Source organism: Stomoxys calcitrans, chromosome 3 (assembly GCF_963082655.1).
Source record: "Stomoxys calcitrans chromosome 3, idStoCalc2.1, whole genome shotgun sequence".
NCBI classification, from domain to species: Eukaryota; Metazoa; Arthropoda; class Insecta; order Diptera; family Muscidae; genus Stomoxys; species Stomoxys calcitrans.
In genome coordinates, this window is record NC_081554.1 from 114,074,052 (window position 1) to 114,087,057 (window position 13,006).

Consider the following 13,006-nt stretch of genomic DNA (forward strand, 5'->3'; position numbering starts at 1 on the left):
AATGATGGTTCGGACAAACGAGAACGGATGAAACTGCATTGAAAAAATGCAGGTAGTGTTACTATGTTTTTGAACACGATTCTGTTCAACAAATGGAAATTCCATGTGCCCTTCGCAGGGATGGGCAAACATTGCCAGGCGGGCCAATTAGTGGGCAGAAACTAATTCTTGTATAGAGTGTATATATATATTGGGGAAACCAAATCTCAATTTAATCTTGGGATACATGCTATGACACGTATCATGAGTTCAAAATTCAAAGACATTCCATGAACAAATGGACAATGAAATGCATGTAATTAATTCTGTTTCACTTACTTTGCAAGTGCGCCTCTTTTCCTCGTCTTTTTGTACTTGACAGCCCATTGTGATTGATAACACAACTCAAGCGTACGTATATATGTAACTGTGGGTATTACTCCCCTTTGATCTTTGACCATGAACTGCGGTTAGAATTTTATCCACACGTGCCTATTATATGACACCTTCACCCCTCTTCACCAACAGACAGCACCACATCAGGTATGCATTCAAATCAAAGACACTTAAAGGTTGGCCAAACTTTTCCCTCCTCGCACGGATGATGGTATTACAACAAAAGCTGCACTTAATTGCCCCTTTGCCTGGATTATTTTCAAAGCCAGTGTTACACAAAATATTCTTATGAAGAATCTATTGGGTTGCCCAAAAAGTAACTGCGGATTTTTCATATAGTCGGCGTTGACAAATTTTTTACAGCTTGTGACTCTGTAATTGCATTCTTTCTTCTGTCAGTTATCAGCTGTTACTTTTAGCTTGCTTTAGAAAAAAAGTGTAAAAAAAGTATATTTGATTAAAGTTCATTTTAAGTTTTATTAAAAATTCATTTACTTTCCGCAATTACTTTTTGGGCAACCCAATATGTCAACACTAATTATGAGACACAATTTACGATGAGAGGCAAATGACGGTTGCTCGATTATTGACTAACACCGGCTTTGAACCAATTTCGTACCATTTTGATGAAGAGATACAGAGCAACTTAATCATAATGATCCAAGAGAAATGAACAACTTTTGCGTTCCTGTTGCTTTAATAGGCGAAATTCAATGTAAAGAGGTAAGATTGACAAAACTGGCCATTCTTGCCTAATGTATTCTTTTCAACGATTTATTAACGAGAGATATCCAAAGCGTGCCAATTGGATTTATTGTTGCCTGTAGTCGATTTAGGGGAAGAAGAATACTCATACAACTTCCCTGTTACCTTACGTAAATACATACATATGTTAAAAACGTGATTTCTCTTTTTAATTTGCAATTTATAGATGAATAGACGCGAGTCATAAACCAGGATATTTCAAAAAATTCTCTTCCCTGATGTTCTGATGTTCTGTTGACACAATAAGTAAATCAACATACCATTTTCCCATATTGCCTTTGTAAAATTGAAATTCCAATACGATTAGGGGTGGACGTGCTTCAAATGTAATTTCTCTTCCTGGTTCCTCAAAGGTTCGAAAGGACCATGTACAAATCCGGTGCAAATCTTCAAGGAGTGGACTGTAGAATTAGCAAAAAGCTCCCAAAATTTGAACGCTAAATCCCAGAAAGTAAGACAAAAAAGAAAAGGCCAAGATTTAGGTTTATGTTGAATAGGTTTATTGGGTTTCTGCTGCTTGCCGCCTCCGACGCTATTGCAAAAGTGCTGTACAAGAGACGAACTAAACAATGTTTTTCTATTCAGCTATGTAAGTGAAGGTAAAAAGCGATAGCTTACCTATCTATATATATAAAATGAATTTGTGTTTGTTTGTATGTTTGTTTTTTGTGGGATTGTAAATTTGTTTGTTCCGTATAGACTCAAAAACGGCTGAACCGATTTCTTCAAAATTTTCACAGATTGTGGGGAGTGGTCCGGAAGGAGCAATAGGCTATATAATTTATTGATATCGTTAGGGGGCCGGACCCTCCCCCTTACCCTAAAAGTACGACCCTAAAATAAAAGTGAATCGATCGGGACAATATGGGACTCAAATGAAAGGTATTCAGGAGTAGACTACGAATTTCATATAAAAAATAGGATCCAAGTAACTAGGGGTCGTCCAACCCCAAAAACAACACAAAACAAACATATTGGACGTAAATATCAATATGTGACACAAATGAAAGGTATTCGGGACTATACTATAAATATGACATAAAAAATGAGGTCCAAGTAATTGGGGGTCTCCCCACCATCAAATGGGAATATAATTCGATCCTTGCTAGATTAGTCTCAAATAAAAGGTATTTGGTAACAAATTACATTAAACTTTGTGTCCAAGATTCTAGGTGATGCTTTACTTCCTAAAGTCGCCTCCAATAATTTATTGGAGTGAGGCGCCCCCCACTAATCGGCTGTATACACCAATTATCACAATATGGGGTTAATTTCAAAGTTTAAGGTTGTGGACTTTGAATATGATATCTTTATTCCGCTCATATATCTAGCGGACCACACAAATTTAATTTGTGTTTGTTTGTCGGTTTGTTCGTTTGTTCCGTATAGACTCAAAACGGCTGAACCGATTACCATGAAATGTTCACAGATTGCGTAGGTTGGTCTGGAAGGAAACATAGGTAATATAATTTTTTGATATCGGGAGGGGGCGGACCCTCCGCCTTACCCCAAAAGTACTACCCAACAATAAAAGTGGACCGATCAGGACAATATGTTCAAATGAAAGGTGTTCAACAGTTGAGTACGAATTTCATAAAAAAAAATGGATCTAAGTACCTAGGGGCCGCACCAGCCCCAAAACCCCCTAAAATAGCGTTATTTGACAATCATGACAATATGGGACTATGGAATATGGTCAGGAAGTAGGAATAGGCTTTATAATTTGTTGATAACGGAAGGGGGCGGATCCTCCCCCATTACCCTAAAAACAGCACCCAAAATCAAAAGTGGATCGATATGGACAATATGGGTATCAAATGAAAAGTATGCGGGAGTAGATAACGAATCTGGCATACAAATTCATGTCGACGTATAGGGGATCACCCCACATTAGCCAATCACGAATGTATGGGAATCGGTTTGTTTGTTCCGTAAAGACTGAAAAACGGCATAACCGATTTTCTCGAAATTTTCGCATATTTTGTAGGTGATCTGGATTGAAAAATAGAATATATAATTTTTCGATATCGGACAGGGGACTGACCCTCCCCCTTACCCCAAAAGCGCCACCCATATCCGAAAATGGTGCGATGGGCTCCACAAGGGTATCAAATGAAAGGTATTGGGGCGAACATAGTATTGAAATATGGGTCCATGTACTAAGCGGGCCCCCCAACCCCAAAACTCCTCTAAACAGATATATTCGAAGTTCATGTCAATATGGGACTCAAATGAAAAGTATTAGTCAATAGATTACAAATATGGCATAAAACATTAGGTCCAATTAATGGGCCGATATGCTATCCTCCGCGCCACTAATCGGGCTCTGTTGAGGATTAGGATGATTATTTCAAATTGTTAAGAAAATTTAATATAAAAAATTAATTAAATTAAATAAATAGTTTTGTTTTTCAATAAAAATAAAAAAATAGTTTATTATTTATATATATATTGCAGCTATAGCTTTTTAAATATTTTTTAAACTAAAATATCAAATAATTAAAACTCTTTTTCAAATTGCACCAAATTTAAAACTTAAAAAAATATATATATTTCAATTGCACATTTTTCATAGCTCCCTTGCCTTCTCTTCTCAATTAGTCTTTGGTTACTCGCATAATAGGAAATTGATTTCATAACCCACCCCCAAATACCTTCAAATGCGCATATTAGCCGACCATGGCTATATGGGACTCAAATGAAGTGTATTTGGGAGTAGATTACGAATATGACTTTAAAATTTGCGTTCAAGTCTAGGTGGCGCTTTTCCTCCTAAAGATACGTCAAATAGGTTATTTGACCCATTATGATAATATGGGACTCAAATGAATGAACTAATTTGATACTCAATTTTGGAGCCAAGTGTTTTGGGGTACGCCCTAAAGCACCCCCTAAACTGAACTTCATTTCCGTTGGGAATAAAGAACGAATCTGATATCTATTTTCAGTGAAAAGTGCCGGTGGCCGCCTCAACCCCAAAACATCCTTCAAACGGTTCATATTTACCGGCCATGGCAATATGGGGCTCAAATTAAAAGGGATTTGGAAGTACAGAACGAATTTGATATCCATATATAAGTCGAAATGTCTGATGCACCATCCCTCCCTTAAAAAGCACTAATTTTTAAAAACACCAGGAACCTCATTCAGCGTCATAGGCTACAATGGCTCGAATTCGATATCCGCATTCAGGGCGAAGTGTCCCCACAATCAAAAGATATTAGAGAGTTAAAGAAGGCGCAAGCGGAGCAGGCCCGGTTCGGCTAGTTATAACTAAAGATAAGGCTATTATTTACTGGCTAAACTAAGAGTTGCCATTTTAAAAGTTAAAAAAGAAAATAGAGTAGCATAATATGAGAACACTAGGTGAGAGTATGAGAGATAAAAGTTGGATGTGTGGTGGCGGCTGATGTGCTCGGTTTGTACTACACGGATGTCGGCCAATAGAAAATACTTCTTCTTTATACAAAGCATTTTGCAATTATTGTTTGATTTGTATTTACTGTTTGATTTGTGTTTGTTGTTTGTAATGTTTGGGTTTGTTTTTATGATGTTGACAATGGCTAAGCACAACTATGGCAGATCATTTACTGTGTGTAAAGATTAAAGTGGAAATTAAAAAAAAATAGAGTTACGAACGAACCTGCTTAGTCTCTCAGTGCAATATTTTTGTTAATTTTAAGCGATAGGGCCCATGTATTTTTTCATCTGTAAATACCTGTTTGTTTTTGATGGTATAGACTCAAACACATTATATCTTCTTCCGCGATCTCATTATGGCAAAGAGTTGATTTGGTTTATAGTTTGTATGTTGCTAAGTTACATATACGCAAGAAAAATAATTTGTTTCACATAAAGGTAAACGTTTTTTGTAATAAACATCGGACTTTGTTTAAGATGAAAGTACATTTTTTTTGAGATAAGTTCTTGCAATGCGTTTTCACACATTTCAATTCATACTTTGGGATGTCGCATAAATTTTACCGAACAATGTATATGCCTTAGAAATTTTTATTTTGTTTTCTTGTACATGGCAGCCATTTGTCTGTGGCTCTAATGATTTTTGCCATTGGACATGGACTTGCTTGAGTTTATTTTCTTGTAATGTGCACCCTTTCTCTCTTGTGGGGTACACACAGGAGAATAATCATTGGTCGAGTAACCGAATAGCCGTTTGCTGCTATCGAAATACTTTTGCCATTAAAGAGTTTTGGGTTTTACAACAAAATAAAGGTATTTTTACTGTAGGCAAAGCTGCTGCAAGGTTTACAATAAACAAAGTTTGTTTCGTTCAATGTTGCTACGTTATGGTTAACGTTTGATACGTTAAAGCGAAATTTACACAGTTACTATAAAAGAAAGTCTTCATAATAAAAGTATTTTGTCTGTCGAAAAAATGTCCCAAACGTTTTTTGTGTAGAGATTCAAAAACGGCTGAATAAATTTTCATGAAATTTTCAAAGAAAGTTGGATACAAAGTGTAAATAGTGTACTTAATTTTTGATTTTCAATGGGATGGACCATTTCCCCTTTCCCTAATTTTCAAAATCTGTTTATCTCGGGTTTAAGCCATATTTTGTTTGCTCCATTATGGTAAACGCGACACTGATTTAAAACTTTGGGATAGCGTCCCAACTACAAAATTTTCGTGCAATACAAAGATATGCTTAAAATGTTTGGCAATATGGGAATCATAAAAAATGTCACCCGAAATGTTTGAGAGCCGTCCATCTCCGAAAACAGACATGTGTTTGTGTATATCGATTGGTATTAAAAGGGTCTCAAATGAATGGACTTGAGAGTTGACTACAAATATTGTATGCAAATAAAATAAATATTTTTGGCAAAGTATCTGGTGGCCCAAAAAACCTCAAAACAGGACATGTTGGCCTGTCGAGACAATATGAAAATCAAACGAAAAGTCTTTGATAGTAGATAACGAAACCAATATTAATATTAGGGATCATGTATCTGGGTGGCCGTTTATATATATATTTTCATACCCACCACCAAAGGATGGGGGTATATTCATTTTGTCATTCCGTTTGCAACACATCGAAATATCCATTTCCGACCTTATAAAGTATATATATTCTTGATCAGCGTAAAAATCTAAGACGATCTAGACATGTCCGTCTGCCTGTTGAAATTTTGCACAGATTCTTTTTTTGTCCATAAGTAGGTTAAGTTCGAAGATGGGCTATATCGGACTATATCTTGATATAGCCCCCATATAGACCGATCCGCCGATTTGGGGTCTTAGGCCCATAAAAGCCACATTTATTATCCGATTTTGTTGAAATTTGTGGCAGTGACTTGTGTTAGGCCCTTCGACATCCTTCGTCAATTTGGCTCAGATCGGTCCAGATTTGGATATATCTGCCATATAGACCGATCCTCAGATTTAGGGTTTGAGGCCCATAAAAGCCACATTTATTATCCGATTTCGCTGAAATTTGGGACAGTGAGTTGTCTTAGGCCCTTCGACATCCTTCGTCAATTTGGCTCAAATCGGTCTAGATTTGGATATAGCTGCCATATATAAAAGCCACATTTATTATCCGATTTTGCTGAAATTTGGGACAGTCAGTTATGTTTGACCCTTCGACACTCTTCGTCAATTTGGCTCAAATCGGTCTAGATTTGGATATAGCTGCCATATAGATCGATCCTCCGATTTATGGTGTAAGGCCCATAAAAGCCACATTCATTATCCGATTTTGCTGAAATTTGGGACAGTGAGTTGTGTTAGGCCCTTTGACATATTTCTTCAATTTGGTTCAGATCGGTTCAGATTTAGATATAGCTGCCATATAGACCGATTTCTTGATTTATGGTTTTGGGCCCATAAAATGCGCATTTATTGTCTGATGTAGCCGAAATTTGGAACAGTGAGTTTAGTTAAGCCCCTTGACATACTTCTGCAATATCGCACAGATCGGTCCAGATTTGGATATAGCTGCCATATAGACCGATATCTAGGTTTTAGGTGTTGGAGCGATAAAAGACGCATTTATTGTCCGATGTCGCTGAAATTTGACACAGTGAGTTTGGTTAGGCTCTTCGACGTCCTTCTTCAATTTTGCCCAGATCGGTCCAGATTTGCATATAGCTGCCATATAGACCGATCTCTCGATTTAAGGTTTAGGGCCCAAAAAAGAGGCATTTATTGTCCGATTTCGCCGAAATTTGGGATAGTGCTTTGTGTTAGGCTTTTCAACATGTTTATGCAACTTGGCCCAAATCGGTCCAGATTTGGATATAGCTGCCATGTAGACCGATATCTCGATTTAAAGTCTTGGCCCCATAAAAGGCGCATTTATAATCCGATTTCACTGAAATTTGACACAATGACTTATGTTCGGCTTTTCGACATCGTGTCGTATATAGTTCAGATCGGTATGAGGTATATGAGTATAAGGTATGAAATTTTCACCGAATTTTGATGAAAGGTGGTTTACATATATACCCAAGGTGGTGGGTATCCAAAGTTCGGCCCGGCCGAACTTAACGCCTTTTTACTTGTTATTTGTTTGTTTGATCTGTATTGTCTCAAAACGGCTGAACAGATTTTCTTCAAATTCTGGACAGAGTGATAGGCTATATAGTTTTTTGATGTGGGAAGAAGGGTGGACCCTATCCTTGCCGTGAAAGCACCACCCAAAATTAAAAGCGGACCGATGGGAAAAATATGGGACTCAACTGAAAGGTTCTTTGAGGTAGAATATTAAACATGTAACGAAATATGGAGCCGTCTCGCCCCAAAAACCTCTCAAACAGATATGGAGATCGATCGAGACAATGTGGGATTCAAATGGAAGGTAAATATCTGGAAGTAGAACATGAATCTGATGTCCAAATTTGCCGAAACGACTCAATAGGTCCACCCGTCCCTCCTAAAGCCAATCAAACGGGACAATAGATCGATAGAAACGATTAGAGACTCGAGTGGAGCGTATGCAGTAAGAATATAAATTTGATATAAATTTGGTATCTCCCCTAAAAACCTCAAAAAAGAAAACGTAGTCTAATCAGGTTATTGTGGGACCCAATTCAAAGGTTTTTGGGTGGAGAGTACAAATTTGACTTTTAAATTCGGAAGCAAGTGTGGGAGGCCGCCAAATTATCTTCAAAAGAACATGTCGGCCGATCGAGACAATGTGGGGCTCAAAGAAAGTGTTTGAATTTTTGACACCAAGTGTATAGATGCCGCCGACAAAAAAACCAAAAAGGTCACGAATAATCGAATAACGATCATTCGAGAGTAGATCCTATTTTTCGCGTTGAAAATCGATTTTTTCGCGATTATTTTTTAAAGCACTACAAAAATTTCAATGACAACATAACACTCTTGTTAAAATTTTATCATAAGTAATAAGTAACTGTCCTATTGAATAAAATCACCTAGTATTTTTTGCTCTTATCTCAAGTAAGAAGTAATGAGGACTAAAGTCGGGCAAAGCCGCAGAGAAACCTAAGGTCTGCAACCGGATAATGTACGATTGTATGAGTTTTTCAAAGAAATTTTTCTAAAGACCAAATTTCAAAGAATTTTTGCTACAAGAATTGTCAATTACATTTTTTAAAAACAAAAATTGTTCTATGAATAAATTTCATTATATTTTTCTAAAGATAAAATTTTCATTTTCAAACTTCATCTAAAGTCACAATCCAATGAGACTTTTTCTTGAGTCTAAATTTCTAAGAAATTTTACTAAAGACCAAGTTTCAATAACATTTTTTCTTAAGACAACATTTTCATAAAATGTTCTCCAAGACCTAATAAAAAAAGGGAATTTTTTCTCTAGATAAAATTTGGGAGGCATTTAAACAAAAAAAAATTGTATTAAAGGTTCCTTTAAAGACAAAGTTGTCATGAAATTTTCTCGAAAAAAAATTTTATCAAAATTTTTCTTGAAAGACATTTAACCACATTTTCTCTGGAAATCAATTCTACAACAATCTTTTAATTTGCGTTCAATTAGTAAATATAAGTCCATTGACAAAATTGTATTTAAAATTTTTTACTTTTTAATATATTTCGTTTTAGTCATTGTGTGCGTCATGACAGGTCACTGTCTAATCGGAAAACATGCAGTCAGAAGGAGCTAAACTTCAGGTTCTCATTTTTTTGAGAATCTGACTGATGTAGCGGATGTGAACATTCGCAAGTTATTGGGCTTTTTAAAGCATGGTTCAATGGTAGGAACTTCATCTGTTCCTGTGTTATCACAATGGACGAAAGCTTCAAAGTGAGTCTGATGGCAGACTGCCACTTGAACCTAACCTAACCTAAGTCTGAAATAGTTTACTTATTAACAAATATGTTGGGTGAAAATAAATAATAATAGTGTATTTTAGAAACGAATTATATTAGCAATGTAATGAATTAATGATATTTTAAAAATAAAAAATTATAAGTACCCGGATACCCCAATTTTAAAACGAAATTAATCATTCAGTAACAACTTTGGCTGTCGTAGAAAACCTTTTTCATTTTTTTGAGACAACATTTCTATGCAGAATTTCGACCAAAATCCGAACATACTTAAAGAGTCATAGAGCAAATACTTGTGCAAAATTTTGGCAAGATCGGTTGTTAAATGCGCTTGCCAAGGCTCTGGAAGTAAAAATCGGGCGGCACATATACATGGGAATATCTAAATCTGAACCGATTTCTATGAAATCCCCTAGTGATCAGAGGAGTCATAAGAGAAACCTCCGTGCCTTATTTCGCGAGGATCGGATTGACAAATGACGACAAACAAACATACGATAGCTATATCCAAATCTAAACCGATTTCTTCCAATTTCAATAGGTTTAGTCTCTAGGCTAAAAAAGATGCATGTAATAAAATTGTACCAAAAATTAAAATGGTTAGGAAGATAGTCAAACACGCCATCAGACAGACAGACAGATGGACGGACATAGCTAAATCGAATCAGAATGTGATTCTGAGTCGATCGGTAACAGGTCTATCTCTCTTGCTTGTACGACAGTAGTGGTATAGGGTATAAAGATACTAAAACTTGCCCCCGTTTTTTGAATAAGCTCAGTTTTCTAACTGTTTGAAAGTCCGTACTCAGAAACGTAGTACGAAACAATTTTTAAGTATTTTAAAATTGTTAAGTATTATAAACTAAAATTAATCTGGACAAAAGGACCCATTTGCAACTGTCAACGACTTACATCAATAACTTGTTTGGAACATTTCAAGCGGATAGCCTTATTTGTTCGAAAGCTATCGCGATTTTGGCTAACTGTTTAACGGATGGACGAATATGGGTAGACTGATATAACTCATTAATGACGAATGGGTAGAAAAATATCTAAGAATAGAACTGTCTTAGAAAAATTCTAATTCTATAGCTCAAAAAATCAAACAAAATTGTTTCTCAAAATTCTGAGGAGTGAGATTTCCGGAAACCTTTTGACAGAATTGCTGCAATTGATGGTTTCTATATAGAAAAATAGTAATTAAAATCCACTTTTCTTCGCTAAATGGTCGTAAAATATTAGGTTAGGAAACGAGGGAGCGGATATTAATTCCCCCATGCCACTGTGGACATACACCTAAGTGTTTTTTTGTACCCTGCGGCCGTTTGTCCCTTGTTTTTTTTTGTCATTGGACATACCAGCATTTTTATACCTTCCACCATAGGAGGGGGGTATGCTACTTTCGTCATTCTGTTTGCAACACCTCGAAATATGCATCTAAGACCCCATTAAGTATATATATTCTTGATCGTCGTGACATTTTAAGTCGAACTAGCCATGTCCGTCCGTCCGTCTATCTATTGAAAGCACGCTATCTTTCGAAGGAGTAAAGCTAGCCGCTTGAAATTTTGCACAAATACTTCTTATTGGTGTAGGTCGGTTGGGATTGTAAATGGGCCAAATCGGTCCATGTTTTGATATAGCGGCCATATGAACTGATCTTGGGTCTTGACTTCTTGAGCTTTTAGAAGGCGCAATTCCTATCCGATTTGGCTGTAATTTTGCACGTGGTGTTTTGGTATCACTTCCAATATTTATGCGAATTATGGTCCAAATCGGTCCATACCCTGATATAGCTGCCATATAAACCGATCTGGGATCTAGAGTTCTTGAGCCTCTAGAGAGTGCAATTCTCATCCGATTTGGCACAGATTATGTACAACGGCTTTTCCCATGGCCTTCAACATACGTGTGCAATATGGTCTCAATCGATCTATAGCTTGACACAGCTCCCATATAAACCGATCTCCCGATTTTGCTTCTTGAGTCCCGAATCGGACTATAACTTGATATAGCTCCTCCTCCGTCCATATTCATTATTCTTTGTTTGACTGAAAAGAGATATTGCGCAAAGAACTCGACAGATGCGATCCATGGTGGAGTGTATATAAGATTCGGCCCGGCCGAACGTAGCACGCTCTTACTTTTTGTTCCTAAGCCCTAACTTTAAACATTTTCATTTTCCGAGTTTACCATCCAAACTCGACCGAGCTGCCAAACATTCTGACTTTGGTCAGTGAAAAATAGGAAAACATTTTGTGAGTGAGCATGCGTCTATACCAGCGACGCTCAAAATGAAAATATGACTGTATGTGTGAAGTACTCTCTTTACGTATTTTAAGTTCTCTCAATATGTAAAAATTAATTTTTTGGGCTGAATGATTGGCGTTTTGCAAAACTTAACATAAAACAGGAACACGTATGTAAAGAGTTTGAGCAATAAAATTCATTATTTTTAAAATTTTTATTTAGACTGACGGACATGACTAAATAGACTTATGGCCGTTTTCTCATTCTCCGGTTAGAGTTTATCGTATCAATATTCTTCTGGTTAAAGGAACTTTGTTTTCTGAATATATGGTTGTTGCTTATCTTAACGATAAGCCTTAACCAACAAAAGGGTACCTGTTAGTGACTTATCGAACCGATAAATAAAGCTGTTTTTTGTGTTTAGCGACTGCTGCCTAATATTAGGTGTATTCGGGTACTTATCCAGTAACAATTTGCCAAGAAAAATATGAAGGAGAGTAACAAAAATTTTTGCGGCAGAAATTTGCAATCTCTCATTTGCAAAACTCTTCAAATGTTTTTCACTCTCACACGATATCTCTTAAGCAGGTAATTCTGTTCGCCTTTTCGAGTGAAATGCTGTCAAACTCCACACAAAAAAACTTCCGCGAAAAGTAAAAAGCTTTTAGTGAGAAATATGGCAAAAAAATATACTGGCCACCCTTGAAACCATTGCCGACATTAGTTCGTTTTAATGGTTTCAATGATTGGCAGATAAAAAAGTGTTTTGTTATCCAAACATACACATTTGATTGCTGTCAAATTTCGCTCGCTCCAAACTATTCAAAATTTCCGGGACTATTTCGAAAGCATTTTGGAATACCCACTCCTATTGGAAAACCAACGACTTTTCGTAAAAGTTTGTTAAAATTTTTGAGTACGCGAACACTCTGTTGCGTAATGTTACCATGTCTTCTAATTTGCCTTAAAAGTGTATGAGAAAACCAAATTTGTTAACAGGAGGTCTGTTAACAAAGATAAATTAATGTTCCGATCTTTATTTTTTCCACGAGAAAATGACTCTTAGAATGTCAACGCGATCAAGAATATTTATCTTTGATGGATCTCGGATCATTATTTCGATGAATTACAAACGGAATGATGATTTTAGTATACCCCATCCTATGGTGGAGGGTATAATAAATAATCTATAATTACCGATCGAACTATTCAAATAAATTTTGTACGTAGTACATAGATAACGAACTTCTCAACGTTATCCTATTCAGGTCCAATGCATTGTTGAAGAATAAAATTAACACAGTGTTGTGTTCCTAATAAACGTTTAGAGATATGTAT

The 13,006-nt window shown here is 36.3% G+C and overlaps 1 long non-coding RNA gene across 1 annotated transcript; it reads left to right on the forward strand.

The window, feature by feature from the left end:
- The first annotated feature begins 837 nt into the window (after positions 1–837).
- Positions 838–9,559, forward strand: LOC131996315 (uncharacterized). The gene is made up of 3 exons (XR_009397770.1): positions 838–1,098; positions 1,307–1,729; positions 9,191–9,559. It is a non-coding gene; the product is annotated as an uncharacterized LOC131996315 (long non-coding RNA).
- Positions 9,560–13,006: the final 3,447 nt, after the last annotated feature.